General features: G+C 43.0%; 1 protein-coding gene across 4 annotated transcripts in view; it reads right to left on the bottom strand.

Annotated features, from left to right (window-relative positions):
* Positions 1-16,779, bottom strand: part of PALLD (palladin, cytoskeletal associated protein) — a 231,866-nt gene that overhangs the window by 158,268 nt on the left and 56,819 nt on the right. The window contains exon 1 of one of the 4 annotated variants that reach the window (XM_081925901.1): positions 382-648. The exons of the other annotated variants lie outside the window; for them this stretch is intronic. The gene's annotated coding sequence lies outside the window, so the exon portion shown is untranslated. Of the gene's footprint in view, positions 1-381; positions 649-16,779 lie in introns of those variants that run through there. 4 annotated transcript variants of the gene reach the window in all.

Genomic DNA, 16,779 nt, shown 5'->3' with positions numbered 1-16,779 from the left:
GCATTCTTTTCAGGGGAGAAAAGGCAGAAACATAAACTTTCAGGTAAAGAAACAGTTCTGAGCACGACTAGGATCATTCACAAAAATAAGTCACATTTTGAGCATTTCCCCCCGCCTCAATGCATCACGTTTGCTAATTCGCTATAACCACTGGGACTTACCGCAGTGTTAGGAAAAAGAGACCCAACCCATGCACACACCCCCCAGCTAACTATTGATCTACCTACCTATCTACCTACCGCTCTTCATGCCTCCTTGCTCTCGGGTTATCAGCAGCTCGCCGGCTTCCGACGCGGCTGCTCTCAATTCAGCCCACTTTGCAGAATGGGCGAGAGAGGGAGAGGGAATTAATAGGCAGCGGACGGATTCGCCGCCACTTACCGGGAGGTGCCGCAGGAGCCGGCGAAGGGAGAAGCGGCTCGCCGCCTGCGAGGAGTCCGGAGCGATTCCCAAGCAAGAACAAAGGCTGCTGGCAGCGAGCAAGGCGAGCTGAAGTCCTCTGGCGGGCGGCCAACTTGTTGCTCTTGTTCTTGCTCCCCCGGAGCAGCGCGCCTTGGTGCGCGCGCTCTCTCGCCAAGGCTGCAGCAGGAGCGCGCGGGGGGCTGGGCCGGGGGGGGGGAGGAGGAGGAGGAATGCCGGGGATGTCCAAAAATAACACGGCGCACAAACCACCCGGGCTCTCCGTCTCCGGACTGCCCTGGCTGCTCTGGCGCACCTGTGGCGGGGCCACGCTTTATCTGGGCCGCCCCGGGGCTTCCTTCGTCATCCCGCAGGGGGCGGGATACCCACGGGTGCTTGCGCGCGCCAGGGAGTGGGTCGGTGGCAGGAAAGCGCGCAAAGCTTTCCCCTCTCCACCCGGGACTATCAGTTTGTACAAAATACAATCTGGAACTCCCTCGCTCTGCGAATCTTCCCAGACGACTCAGGCAGAAGGGAGTGTTTAGCGCCAATTAACAGTTAATTATTCAACACAATGTGGCTTTTATCCGACCAGCCGGTCTGCCTGCCACGCCCCTCATCCGCCCCAGCACAACAGCTATTGAGCGTTTCCCTTTGTCACCTGCCAGCAATAAGTCCCCAATTGCTTCCTTTCCCATCACTTGGGATTCCGGGCTGCTGTTGGCGACGACGTCACAGGCTGCTTTCCAAAGGGGCGCCTTGGCACCAACGATAATAATATCACCAACCCTTTGCAGTTCCAGCGAACTGGATGAGGTCTATGTTTGGTAAAAGGCAGACGATGCAATTTCTTGCATTCGACTGGTTGGGGAGAACGTGTATTTTGTACCCGCGATCAACACCTCGTTCATTTGTCAGTGATGGCCTCTACCAATCCAAGCTCACTTTCTGAAAGTAGGCCATTTTCTTACCTTTTTATATAAAAATCAGAATGGCCACAGTGTTTTAATATTAAATAAGTAACATTTAAAAGGTGGCTAACAAGGCAAGTTAGTGTGATATTATCATCATCCCCCTGTTAAGCCAACTTCATAACCCAGTATTGCATAGCAAAGTTTGCAAGCTAAACTTTTTAAAGAAGTACTGCTATAATTGTCGAAAATGCATACACTGAAGGAAAAAAGGGGAAACAAAAATATTACTAATACAAGTGGCATTTCAACAATAATGCAAAGAAATGTACCCTGCACATAAATTAATATCATCAAAAATGTCTTAAACTAATACATAATACCCAAAAGCCTGTATGCTGCTTTCATTCTCATGACACAGTATCTCCTTCCTGCCCAGTGAACTTTTCATACTCCAGAAAGCTATTGATAGTTGCTACTGTGAGAGCGGATTTATACTCCCAATACGAAGCACAAGTACGATAGCTCTGGATATGTACTTACCACATCAAAAGTTTTGGAATATGTAGCTCTTCCCACCACACGTATAAGCACATGTTCCAACCATCTGTTTTCAATAGCTTACATTCAGCACAATCTGATGCATATTTACTCAGAAGTAAGCCCCACTGAGTTCAATGGGGCTTACTCCCAGGTGAACATCAATACGACTGCAGCCTGCCTTTAAGTAACATCCCGGTACCCTAAAAAAATACCTATATATTTTGTCCCATGTTAGATCAAAACAACAGCTATATTTCATATTTTCAAAGGAAGAATAGCCACTGCTCTTGGGCTGTGCCCAATCCTGTTTTTACTTAGAACTAAGTCCAAATATGTTCAGTGAGGCATACTTCAAAAAACTAAACATACCTAGAAGGGAGCAAGTCCCAAAGTTGCAGAGCGACTTAATTCTGAGTTTAAAAAACCATAGGTTTGCATTATTAGTCACCCCCTCTATTCCAGTTTAAGACTATTAAAATCTGGAACGGGGCCCAGCAACATTTTCTCTCCCCACTACTCTTTAGACAACCAATCAACAGAAGAGCTCTGATGAACCCAGAAGCTTGCTCACTGCTTAGTAACTTTTAATTTAATCCTAACAAAGGTATTAGGCTTCTGTTGTTGCTTTGTATCGGTAAAAAGCAGACAAGAGTTGCTTTTCAGGAGTCTTACACCAGCACTTTGAACATGTGGGAAGAGTACCACATGTATAAGGACTGGTGTGAGGAGCTGGCATTGTTGGGAACCTGACCACTTCTTCTCAGAGGGGCCCACTGCTGAGCTCTGGAGCTTTCTAACCCTGCTGCTTCTCCTCCTTGCTGCTGTTTAATGTTCACTTTCCTATTCTGAGCATGAAAGCTATGGCAGAAATTTGCCCAAATCCTGGGGTGCACTTTGCCATTCTCTCAGAGAGAACATACTCACCCAAAATAAGCTAAGTAGAAAAAAGAGGTCCATAAAGTTAGAAGGGATGTGGGTGGCATTGTGGGTTAAACCACTGAGCCTAGGACTTGCCGATCAGAAGGTCGGCGGTTCAAATCCCCGCAATGGGGTGAGCTCCCGTTGCTCGGTCCCTGCTCCTGCCAACCTAGCAGTTTGAAAGCACATCAAAGTGCAAGTAGATAAATAGGTACGGGAAGGTAAACAGTGTTTCCGTGTGCTGCTCTGGTTCGCCAGAAGCAGCTTAGTCATGCTGGCCACATGACCCAGAAGCTGTACACCGGCTCCCTCGGCCAGTAAAGCGAGATGAGTGCCGCAACCCCAGAGTCGGTCACAACTGGACCTAATGGTCAGGGGTCCTTTACCTTTTTAAAGTTAGAAGATGTGGCTGCTGGTTAAATTGTCACATCTATTTCGGAAACATAAATAAATCCAGAAGTTGTTTATTATGACCAATGAAAACATCACAAAATAGTGCACTACCTTTCAATTCAGATAGAGCTCTTCATCAGACTTGATGTTAAGGGGCTTGGGATAAGAAAAATATTGGCAACAGCAGGGGCACAGAGTGGGTGGGACCCAATCTAGAGAGGAGCATTGAGGGGGCGTTTTGCCTACAGTGGCAAAATGCCTCAGGCCAGCACCACTGGGTGGTTGTAAGGACTGAGCTCAGAAGAAGTAAATGGGTAGCAGTGACGGTGTTGCAGAGGGGTTCCTCTCAGAGAAAGTGGCCCACACAGCTATCTTCCCTAAGCACCCTTCAAAAGCTGGAACCAGCACACAGGAATATACCAAAGCCTGCAGACTTAAACACATATCAAACTAGAAGCACGCTACATAAATAATACAAGGTCCTGCTTGAGTACATTCACAGCTGCAGAGTTATATGGCTTTGGTTTCAAGGCAATCTGCACAACTAAAAAGGCATCATTTTGTCATTCGTGAGATAAGATCTTATCGAGAGGCTCATGGTCAAGCAAGTAGGAATAAAAGTAGTAATAAATGATTGCATTGTTTGTCTGCTATTCGTTCTTAGATGAGCTCCCTTAGGTAGGATCAGCTTCAAGTTTGAAGATACTGTTGATAAAGTGCCCATTACTAGGCCTTTTCTAACACCAGTAGGCACTCCCTGATAGGCTTACTACACAGAGCATGGTATCAAATCTGGAGTGTTGTGTAGAAATTAAATTGGGGCTCCCAGACCCCCAGCTGATAAAAGATGAAGAGTTGGAACAGATAAGGCTTGCTGGAGACACAACAGGAATATGTAAGTAGTAGACACCTGTTGTCAAGGGCACTTCCTAGCCAAAGGAATGCACACGACAGATAGTTAACTCTTTATTGCCAAAGATAACAGTTATAGTCCCTTAGATAGCTCTGGATACTTAGGCTTACCAATCTAGTGTCTAGGCAGCTATTCCCAGGTCCACACTCTATGGAACAGTTGAAGGAACAGAGGACCGCTCCCCCTCCACCAGTTTATGTGCCTTCCCCTGACAGGCTGCACACACACAGCTGGAGGCTATTCCTGCATGGAAACTTCCTTTGCTCATCCCTTTTCAGTCCCCTCTTGGTTCTGGGAGACAGTGGTACAGGAGAGGGTGGAGAAGCACTTGACCCTTCACCTGCCTGATCTGCCTCTTCCTCCTCCTGCTCTGAATCTTCTGCAGCCTCTGGCTCTTGCCTCCTGGCTGGTACAGTTCCCCACAAATCACTGAACCCTGCCCCCCACTCCCAAGTTGGACTCCAGCCCCACTTCCACCGGCACACACTGGTCAACATCCTGCTAGTCCCTGACACCCGTTAAGGATGAGACTAGGGATGGGGAAATGTTGGCTCCCATCATCTCTGACCAAAACATCTGGTGGGCACCTGGTTGAGGAAGGCTGTTGGGAGTTGGAGTCCAACAACATTTGGAGGGCCACAGCTTCTCTGTCCCTCAGTTAAGTGATTGACACTGGGTGCATTGGAGGCAAGTGGGAATGAACGATGCAATGGGTCATTGTGTTACTCACAGGAGGTAGATAGGTACCAGGGTGATGCTACAACCAAATTAAAGGGACATTAACAGCAGCAACAGAAGGACAGGCATTTAGAAGGACCTGTTCATAACTTTGGAAAGGGGTTCATGGACTATCTAGACAAACCCCATGCAACAGCAAGGTCCCTCTGGATTCTAGGTCCTAGATCAAAGCCACATAGTCTTATGGAATCCAGCTGTTTCACAATGTTTGATCTGTAGTGTTTTCCCCAACTCTGATTCCTACCAACTGGTTAGTGTGGGGTTAGCAGCTGTTGGGAGGACTGGAAAAGCTTATGTGCCAGCTAGGTTGGATCTCACGGATGAAGTTTGAATTCCTTAAGTTTTTTAAAATATTAAAAACAGCAGGTAATTTTATAACTTTCTGTTGTACCCTGTACCCAATGGCAATTTCTTATAAGAAAATTCTTTCAGGCATAGCTAAACCAGGAACAGATATATCTACTTGGCAACACCATGGGAAATGTCAGAAACAATTTGGGGGGGAATAAATTTTAATATCATGTGAAATAACTTGAATGAAACAATTTGCCATGCTTGAGAATACTGACTGCCCTGTGCTACACCAAAAATGGAGGGAGGGGAGGACATTGAGTCTGAACTGATTTTCACAACCTTGGTCTTTCATGGTGGCTAAAAAAATATGTAACTGAAGGTCGTATATAAATGGAAATGATGCTGTGAATCCCCCCTTTTAAAATAAACAAAACAAAAAAACTCCCATACAATATGAATGCAGCCACAATGATGCAAAATGATACAGATAAGATACAATAAGCCTTGCAGAAAGCATGCAATTTTTATATAAACTCAAATGATGACCTAGTCCAGCCTTCTCCAGGTGCCCGCTAGAACTCCCATAAGGCCTAGCCAGCGTAGCTTGGAATTATGGGAGTTGTGATCTAGTAACATGTGGGAGGTTGTTAGGTTGGGTGAGGCTGAACTACTCCTAATCAGTTTATGAAAGGGATTCCAAAACTCCCCACCTCCCTCCTGCCAAATACCACTTAAAATGCTGAGGTTCTTGGTGGACCACTTAATGCTTTTTCTCCTAGCTGTAGCAATTGTAATACACTGTGTTAGATGCTGCCTTATTTTTCATTGCTTTTTCATTGCTTCTTTTTTCCCTTTATACTGTACAACAAAAAAACAATATAAGAAAGAAGCACATTTAACATGGACATACCATAGTGGACCACCTGAATGAAGCTTGCAGCCCACTGGTGGTCCACATACCATCGTTTGGGAACCACCTTAGAAAGCCTTTGGTTATTAAATTCATAAACTGAAGCATCAATTTATCATTGCTGATTTCAGGGACTACCACACATCTATATATGGCATTTCACCCACCAGGAAACAGTAATCCAAGCATCATCTCAAGCCCTGGGTGTTTGTTTGAGGAATCAACTGCTATAAAGGGACGAATTTGAAGATTTGTTGGTAAGAATTATGGTTGGTTCTCAAAACATTGCAGAGGTGGAAAACAGTGACTCAAATAATCAGGGAGCTGGAGAAACTGCCCTATGAGGAAGCTTACAACCTTTGGGTTGTTGTTATTGTTTTAAGGGAAGTATGGGGGAACATGACAGAGGTGTATAAAATTATGCCTCGTGTGGAGAAAGTAGATAGACATTTTTCTCCCTCTCCCATAGAACTAGATTGCACCTCTCCTCTGGCAATAATGATAAATACAATAATGATAAATTAAATAAGCACTTCGTGGCCCTTTCATATCACCCAAAGTTGATTATCAGAAGTGGCCCACTCTCTCTAAAGGTAGGGCCAGTCCTTGGCAACAATAATATACCGTAAGAACAGGTTGAGAGCTGCTCCTGATGCCTTCTAGGCTACCTGGTGCTGCTCTCAGACTATTCTTTTCTTTCTGCTTCAGCCAGAGTAGCCCTTCTCTGTATGCCCCAGCTGGAACAATCCTGCCTTTACTCCATTGTGCAGCTGCACAACATATTTCTCTTTTGGATGGGTTCACGCTTTCAAATAATTGGAATAAAATTTCCATAAAACTGGGATCAATTGGAAATGCATGATGAGCAAAGCAGGAAAGTATCCTTTGTTATTGGTCTTCTGATGTTCATACATCCAGCTGATGCAGGTATCTGATCCATTAGATCAAGGAAGAAAAAAAATGTGGTCAGTTATATCGCTCACCACATCCTCCCTTGTGTATTATAGATTAGGAAAGCTGGCATGCAATAACCAAGGCAGCCTAAGCTAAGCCATATGGTTTGGGGTAAACTTTTAAAGAGGAACCAGCAATATGAAGAAGCCAGCTAAAGGATTGAGTACACTTCCAGAAATAAACCATACCGATAGTGAGATATTGAGGAAGAAAGCTAAGCAAGGGAAACATAGATAAAGAATGTATTTCAAGTAGTTGCAATAGTTTGCATGGATGAGCTTAGTCACTCAGCAAATGTGGGGGTAGTTTTTATTAAATTATTAAGAAAAATCCTAACAAAATTAACAGTGTGGCTGTAATCCTAAATATAACACTAGTGAGTTCATCCCTTGGAACTTAAGAGGAATTTATGGAGCAATTCTAAGTGAGTTGGGAGTTTTACCATTTCCAAATCTGAGATGGTTCACTCTGGTCAGAAGGAAGAAGGGTTTTTAAAAAAGACATTAACTCCTATGGCATGGTTCCATTTCCAATTTCCTATCCTTTCCACGAGAGAGAAAATAACTGTGCAAGCTCAAGGCTGGCATAGGTACAGGTTACAATCCAAGGTCATTCCAGGGGGGGCGAAGGAGCTTTGATTTGGCAGATCCAAGACCATCCCTGGCCCAGCTCACAGGATGCCTCCTGGATGCCCCAAAGTGGTCCTTACTGCAGGTGGAAACACGTGTCAGTGTAGATCTATGCCCATGGAGCTTTCAGCAGGCATACTAGTGGCCTCTGGGGCAGAGATGCTGCCCTGCCAGCCGGGCTCCTCTGTGCTAAAAGAGGAGGGGGTCTCCCACCCCCGCCAGTCTTCTGCAGGGGTTAGAATAGAAATATATTAATTCTTAGTAGACATGCGCTGCATGTGCTTCTTTTGCAGGCTCTCAGATACAGCCATATGATTCAGAATTATTCCACAATTATCCCATCCAGTCAAATCTGAGTTTCCAAGCATCTTTGGTTACATATAATCTTGCACTGATTGGGGCTGGGAAAGGAAGCACAATAAATGTGGTCAGAGCAAAGAAAACCCCCCTTGTTATTTGTGCTTGAGTTTACTCACGTCCCACTTATGGTATTTCAAATCATTAACATAATGAAAGCTGTTGCTCAGTATTTGTCTTTTTATTATTCTAACTGGATCTCCCTGAAGGCTGTAGTGCCAGAGAACAAATGGAAGAATTTTGTTGGTTTCTATGTTAGTTGTTCCATATGTTTTCAATGAAAAGTTCTCTCTCTTTCTCTCTCTCTTGGCTCATGAACAGACCCAAGAGTGCCCATATATGTCAAACAATTGAAATGTGCATTTATGGATCTGAAGTATTTCATAGTCTTCCTTGTGAAGAACTGATGAATGATTCCACAATATACTGAAATTATGTTTCTAGCCACACTTGTATAAATTTGGAAGAAAAAACAACAACCTTGAGACTGTATTTATTTTGTAGTGTTGTTAATTCCTTGCTGAGAATATTTGTGGAATGTATGCGGTTTCCATTCTAAATAGTTATCTTAAAGTTCTGAAGTCCTGTTGTGTGGAATATGTAAACATTCAAAGAATGGCTACTCTTATTCTGTCTTTAACTGCTAAATTAACAGAAATCCCCCAATCAGAACTGAAATTTTCCGCAGTTAAAGAAATGGTGTCTGAAACCAAATAGAAAAATATCGTTTTGCTTTTGCAGAAGAATAAGACAAAATTGATCAGGAACAGTGAAGTGTGGGTATAATGCAATAAGTTTAGGTTAGAGTCTAAACATTATACCGGTAAATGTTTCCATAGAGGAGATTGTTTTAAGTTCGGATAATCTCCTTTATGGGAACACTTTCAAATTCTAAACAAGCATTTCTACATTCTATTCCTTACTTTTGTGATGGGATGTGAAAAATTGTGGATTTTAGAAATAATCTAGGACTTGTGTCCAGATATGATCTTTTAACAAATTACAGCATAAGGAAGCCACCTGCATCACATCACAGATATATAGTAATAGTCTTAGGGTCTTTCCAGATGAACATTTTATGGCACAATGTGCGTATGCACTGTGTTTCCTTCCTTCCTTCCTTCCTTCCTTCCTTCCTTCCTTCCTTCCTTCCTTCCTTCCTTCCTTCCAGTGGTGGTGAGATCCGCATAGATCTTTAATTTGCACAGTAGGAAACAGAAGGAGCTCAAATTCAGTGACTCTATATAGCCATGGTTCAGGCCACGGTTTAGCATGACATGAATCAACTTAGCTTTTTCCTAGGCTTGTGTACTCCCGCTCCACTGACTTGCCCTTCCGCAGCTGAGGAGAGGCTTCCTACGTCAACCGTAGCTTCCACAATGTTAACAATAGTTTCCCATGTTATCCAAACTCGGAACTGTTTGGTTAGTCTCAGCAAGTCAGCTTCATAACCCATGGCTTGAAAACCACGACTATTTAAAGTAGAATGATACTGCTTTAAATGGGTAGTGCAGATGGCATAGGTGCCAACTCCCTGGGGCCCTGGGTGCCCAAGCACCCAGAAAATTCCCCATGAAGGGGCAGGACACCCACAAATTTCGGTGCCAGGGCCATGCAATTTGCATTGCACCCACAGCATCTCCCAAGGTCGTGGAGCCAAGCTGGCACTCCTGGCAGATGGGACCACAGTTCTGTGTACAAGACAGGCAGCCCAGAGATGTGCCAATGTGGTCTTAGGCATTGGGTGCACTTTCAGGATGTGGATGTAGCCTTAGACACACAAGATACACACTTTTATTACCTTACCAATAAAGGTTCAGCAATGTGAGAACATTTAAGTCTGGCAGCAGGAAACTAAACAAGATGACATCCAGGAGAAGTCAGTTATTACCACACAGCTACTACGCTTGTAAAACAGAAACATCTAGGAAATTGTTTGTGGAAGTCTAATGTAACACTTGGGAATATATTTTTTATTATTATTTTGAACTAAAACTCATGTTTATGTGTACCTATAACATTCCACATTTGAGAAAGCAATTTTGAACACATGCAGTGACTTTGAGAACGATTTCCAGATAAGATACGTTTTGGCAGAGATCCCATAGACTAGGTCAGCCAGGGGAAAATCCTCCCTAGAGATCACCTGGTAGAGATTGCTGACTGTACCACAGAGGACTCAATACACGGTTCAGTTGCAATTGGCCTCCTGTATCCATAAATCAGTTTTTCTACAGAACAAGTTCATGTTGGGTGTTTAGATAGCTGTGAAGTGAAGGATGAGTTTCACCAGGCTGCCTGTTCCACCCTCTTGTGGGATAAATTGGATTTCATTATTGGAAACAGCAACAACAAAAATCTTAAAAATGCCATTCAAGAGGATTACCATGCAACAGTAACCCTTCGAAAGCAGTTGAAACAAACCATCTATTTCTGATGCTAATGTGGTGGGAGGGATGATTTCAGAAGAGCATCTAGTAACATGATTTGCAAATGTAATTAATTGCTTAGAAAATTAGACTTAATTTGCTTTCTGTGTCCAATTTGCTATGTGTCATTAGACATATAAAAACCAGAGGGTTCTAAAACACAACCAAATATACCACAGCACCAAAATGTGACCCAAATAAGCATTTTGGGCTCAAAATGTGTTGTTATGGAATAGGCAATTATTTCCCAGGTCAAAATTATGTAAGTTGGAAGGCGTAGTCAAATTTGTTGTATTCACCTCTTCCAGCATAAAGATGGTTATGGCTAATATATACAGTCGTCTCTCAACTTAAGGGGGGATATGCTTTGAAGATACAGTGGTACCTCGGGTTAAGAACTTAATTGGTTCCAGAGGTCCGTTCTTAGCCTGAAACTGTTCTTAACCTGAGGTACCACTTTAGCTAATCAGGCCTCCCGCTGCTGCCACGCGATTTCTGTTCTCATCCTGAAGCAAAGTTCTTAACCTGAGGTACTATTTCTGGGTTAGCAGAGTCCGTAACCTGAAGCGTCTGTAACCCGAGGTACCACTGTAACGCATAAAGCCAAAATCACATATAGACAAAACACCCCACCCCATAACCTCTGAATGCACTCCCAAGTAAGTGCAATGGTGGGTGGAATTGCCAACATTTACCCACTCTGGACACTACTACCCCTCAGCGAGGCGTTGCAGGCCACCTCTGCTTCTGCCACCGTCTCCTGCCACCACCATGACAAAGCCTCACAGACTGCTGCTTCTGCCACTGCCACCCATTGCCGTGGGGAAGCTTCACAGGCTGCTGATTATTGTGGCACTGCTGCCAGGCAGGCTGCTGCTGCTGCTTCAGCCTCCCCCTGCCATTGTTGATTCTGCCACCACTAGGCTGCTGCCATTTCTCCCACCTAGCAGATTTGTTGGCAGTCCCAGATTATTTGTATTCACTATCACTCATCACCGTACTTTGGATTGTTCTGAATACCATCATTTGGTAGCCAAGCCCAAAACTAAAAGTCTCATTTGAATGCATTTTGGCTTGCCTGCTAATGAAACTGAGTGTGTGATGATTAATATTGTCATTTATCCATTTTAGACCCCTAAGTACTGTAGTAGCAGTTGCCAGGACGTTGTCCTGTTCACCTCTGCGTAGTTCCTGCCTTATTTCAGATCTTGTGATATATTGATATATCACGATGTTTAGCTGGTGATACACCGTGATACTGAAAACCAGTTATCATCCAGCCCTAAAACAAACTATGATTTAATGTGAATGAACAATGTAGTGGTTCCCGTTGCCCAAAGTCCCATCTTGGCTCATCTCCCACTCCTGCTGTTGCCTCCTTGGGGAGGAAATTAACAGCCAAAGTGGGGCAGTGCTTTTGACACCTGCTAATAACTTGTTTTCTTTAGGCAAGCCTATCTAGACATGTAATTTTATTATGCATATCTGTTTTTAAACTGTGTTGATTGTATCTATATTTTGGTATTTTTATTATGTCTCCTTGTTTTTACAGTCTCTTGATTTTATCAGCATGTTCTTATTAATATTTTATACTATTTTATGGAGGGGGCAGAATTAATTAAGCAGTCTATAAATCTAGTTAAATAAGATGCGAATAAATCAGACAAAAACCAGGCTGGAAAGAAAAAAATCCATGTACAGTTGTACCTTGTTTTTCAAACGCCTTGGGAGTCGAACATTTTGGCTCCTGAACAATCGAAAACTGGAAATGATTGTTCCGGTTTCTGAATGCTCTTTGGAACTCAAACATTTGATGCAACTTCCGCCGCTTCCGATTGGCTGCAGGAGATTCCTGCAGCCAATTGGAAGCTGCACCTTGGTTCCCAAACATTTTGGAAGTCGAATGGACTTCCAGAATGGATTCTGTTTGGCTTCCAAGGTACCACTGTATTACAAAATATTCATTTTGAGCCAGTACATTTTTTTTGAGTGGAGGGAGACCATATGAAGGTCATGTTCTTAATCAACAGTTCTGACACATCATAATCTATGGGGTGTCACCTGGGGATTGGGCTCACCAACAAGGAAAGCAAGTCAGAAACAGGCTTCATATTACACCTGAGCCAGCTCTCAAGATTTGTTTCCCCCAAATAAACCATGAGCAGCAAGCAAATAGCAAACCTTGGATTCTGCTCCTGGTTTGTTTGGAGAAAAACAAACCACAAATACTGGTTCAGGCAGGTTAGCCTCTGGTTTGTTTATTCCATAGCATTCATCCTGGAGAAGAGTGACTAGTGGGGTGCCACAGGGTTCTGTCTTGGGCCCGGTCTTATTCAACATCTTTATCAACGACTTGGATGATGGACTCAAGGGCATCCTGATCAAATTTGCAGATGACATCAAACTGGGAGGGGTGGCTAACACCCCAGAGGACAGGATCACACTTCAAAACGACCTTGACAGATTAGAGAACTGGGCCAAAACAAACAAGAGGAATTTTAACAGGGAGAAATGTAAAGTATTGTACTTGGGCAAAAAAAATTAGAGGCACAAATACAAGATGGGTGACCTGGCTTGAGAGCAGTACATGTGAAAAGGATCTAGGAGTCTTGGTTGACCACAAACTTGACATGAGCCAACAGTGTGACGCGGCAGCTAAAAAAGCCAATGCAATTCTGGGCTGCATCAATAGGAGTATAGCATCTAGATCAAGGGAAGTAATAGTGCCACTGTATTCTGCTCTGGTTAGACCTCACCTGGAGTACTGTGTCCAGTTCTGGGCACCACAGTTGAAGAAGGACACTGACAAACTGGAACGTGTCCAGAGGAGGGCAACCAAAATGGTCAAAGGCCTGGAAACGATGCCTTATGAGGAACGGCTAAGGGAGCTGGGCATGTTTAGCCTGGAGAAGAGGAGGTTAAGGGGTGATATGATAGCCATGTTCAAATATATAAAAGGATGTCACATAGAGGAGGAAGAAAGGTTGTTTTCTGCTGCTCCAGAGAAGCGGACACGGAGCAATGGATCCAAACTACAAAAAAGAAGATTCCACCTAAACATTAGGAAGAACTTCCTGACAGTAAGAGCTGTTCGACAGTGGAATTTGCTGCCAAGGAGTGTGGTGGAGTCTCCTTCTTTGGAGGTCTTTAAGCAGAGGCTTGACAACCATATGTCAGGAGTGCTCTGATGGTGTTTCCTGCCTGGCAGGGGGTTGGACTCGATGGCCCTTGTGGTCTCTTCCAACTCTATGATTCTATGATTCTAGAGTGGTTCCCCACAAAAGTGGGGGCTTCTAAGCAGCATGCACTATTAAATCATGTGTGTGTGTGTGTGTGTGTAGTCCTTCATACACAGATCTCAGGGTGGTTCACAACATAAAAATATAATATAAAAACACCAAATACATGATAAAAACAACAAGAACAACAAAAATCAGTAGCCTCTCCTTCCATCCCTCCCACAAACACATTTAAAAGGGGTGTAAGGTCTGGTTAAAGAGGAATGTTTTTTTGGTCTGGTGCCTAAAGGTGTAAAATGAAGGCCCCAACCGAACCTCCATGGGGAGAGCATTCCACAAATGGGGAGCCACTACAGAAAAGGCTTATTCTCATGTTACTACCCTCCAGACTTCTTGTGAAGGAGGCACATGAAGAAGGCCCTCAGAGGATGCTCTCATGGTCTGGGTAGGCTCATATGAAGAGACACAGTTCTTGAGGTATTGCGGTCTTGACCTGTTTAAGGTTTTATAGGTAAAAACCAGCACTTTGAACTATAGTTTAATGTGATGTGCAAACCAAGCCATTGTCAGCTCACTTCTCTGAAAGGTGCCCTGCCTCCAATACCATAGACTCTGGTTTGATTTTTCATAAAGTTATTCATGACCTAAATATGGCTAATGCTCAGCATTCCTTAATCTCACTGTAAATTATTTGTTGGTTGCCTTGAGAGCAGTGCACAGTGATTGTGACGCTCAGTTTTCCAGCTGTAGTCATGTAAGGCTATGATCCTCTAGCCCTGTGCCATGGTACAGAAGAATGCAATTGGCAAAACCAAGCCAGCAGGTTTCCTAGCTAGGTGGTGAAAATGACTGGATCCAGTTGTGAAATTGACACAACTGGAGATCAGGCGTTTTCAGCCTGGTCTGTAAATATGTTTACTCAGAAGTAAGCTTAGCTGCAATCTTTTTTCAGGCATTTTTTTAAAAAAACCCCAAACAAGTTCCTAAAATGTTTGCAGTTGTGCTGCTTCACAAACTATAAAAACACACAGGAACACATACACAACACTGCCTACATGGTAATGCCATACTTGCTATATTGCTAAAACATACATTGTACATGCAATAAAAAATTGCTAGATCTCCAGAAGTGTGGGTGGCCAGCTGCAATTCTATTTGTAGATTATAGTAGAATAGCATCTGGATTTACCTCGTGTTTCCTATAACAGACCAGGAAAAGCTGTAACCATTCACTAATATTTACCCGACTTATTTTAGAATCTGCATGTATAACTGTTTCCACTTCGGGAACAGATCCCATATCTATAAATCATATTGGCTGTATTGCCAGAATACGTTGGAATATTTCTGTACAGGGATATATCTCTAATACTAGTGGCAAAATTTTCATTCACAAATAACTGGTGGAAAATTAACCAAGGAATCAGATCTCGACAGCAGCTATACTGTGGCTCCTCACTCCTGCTCTGAGGCAAACTGGGAGACAGCAAATCTCACAGTAGCTGCACTTCTTTGCATAAGCAATAGATAAGATTAAAGTAGATAAGGTCGAAGACAGAACCCAGGTGATTTGCAAGAGGGTGGAATACTTTTCTAAATAAATACTTTTCTAAATAAATAAAAGTAATAATCCTCAAACAAATCTGATATGTATCTACAAAAGGCTGTTACTCCTTGTGGACCTTTGCGGATGGAAGCTAGCCAGTCTCCTACTAGACATCCTATGGCATAATGCTTACTATTCACTCAATTTCTGATTTGCTGTCCTTCCTCACCCAGTTCTTGATTGATCTTTGGGTATACGAATGCTGCTGTAATACTGTCTAGGCAGTGCACGGTCATGTAAATGTGACACATGGTTGCTGTGTGCAGTAGCACTGACCATTGTGTTTGTCAGTGTTCTGTGATGTCTATAGGCCTTGACGCTCATGCTTTTGAGTTAATGTTTATACATGCACACATACCCATCTTAATGAAGTGCATCGGCTCTGTGCTTGGTTTTGCCAGACATCCTCTTTTCACTCACACTTGACTCATGCAAAGCATGAACAGTCCAGCTGTATGGAAGGAATTCCACCAGTCTGAGTTGCTACACTAGCAACTGACTCTAGGATGTTTTGTGAGCTGGTATAAACACTGTGGCTTTTGATGCTCTGCTGGTGCCAATGGTCCTTTTTAGACTTGCACCATAGATTGTAACAGCATCATTTCTAGGTATTTACCGTATCTAGCTGTTCAAACATTATCAGTTCAAAAGCTATAAAAAGAAGAAAGAATGTGCAACCCATTTCTATGCATTTTTATTTGGGAGCGTCCCATAAACATGTTAGAAAATGACTGCTGCTTTAATTTACTTAGCAAGAGCTAATTCAAAGTCAAGCAAAACATTGCACAACAGACACATGTAAGAGTCTCCCAAATCTTTAAAAATGAGTAACTGATGCAAGAGTCTGTGATTTGGAGTCCTGAATCCTTCCCTTTCCAATGACATTTCCACTCAAAAGCATCTCTCAAGCTACTTTTCGACTCATAGCATGGACAGACATTCCTACTGCCCACAATGGTGAAAAATTGTTCAGTTTTAGGGGGCAATTCAAAGCAGAAAAATGTCTGGAGGAATAGTTTTAAGCATTCTCATGTGTGTATTTGATTCTTAGAGCAGTCTCCTGTGGGTGCCTTCACTAAAAATAAGTTGGCACCAGCAGGGCGTTAGGCATTTCTACTTAACACCTAGTTTTCATTACATTTAACTCTTTTTAAAGTAGTTCCTTTTAAAGAAGTTTTGTAAGTCTAAAGCTGCAGCCCCAAACAACGTAGGAAGCAAGCCCTACTGAACACAGTGAAACTGGAACTTACTTTGGAGAAAACATGTATGGGATTGCAATACACTATGTTAGACATGCCTATTTCTGATACCAATTAACATGTTTATCAGGTTTTAGTTTTGACTTGGTGTTAGAAATCCTTGAAAAGAAAGATTAGCTCATTTGTCATAGTTTTAAGTATAACTAATTCAGTAAAGTGCTTTCAGGTACTTTGAAAGAATCTTTCCATTATTTTTATTTTTTCCACCAAGGAAATTCCTAATCCTGGGAGACAATCCCACCACAGACATATCAGGAATGTGTAACCAATATGTGAAAATGCATATA

Source organism: Podarcis melisellensis (genome assembly GCF_964234715.1).
Source record: "Podarcis melisellensis genome assembly, chromosome: 9".
Lineage (NCBI taxonomy): Eukaryota > Metazoa > Chordata > Lepidosauria > Squamata > Lacertidae > Podarcis > Podarcis melisellensis.
This window is presented reverse-complemented; position numbering and strand designations above follow the sequence as displayed.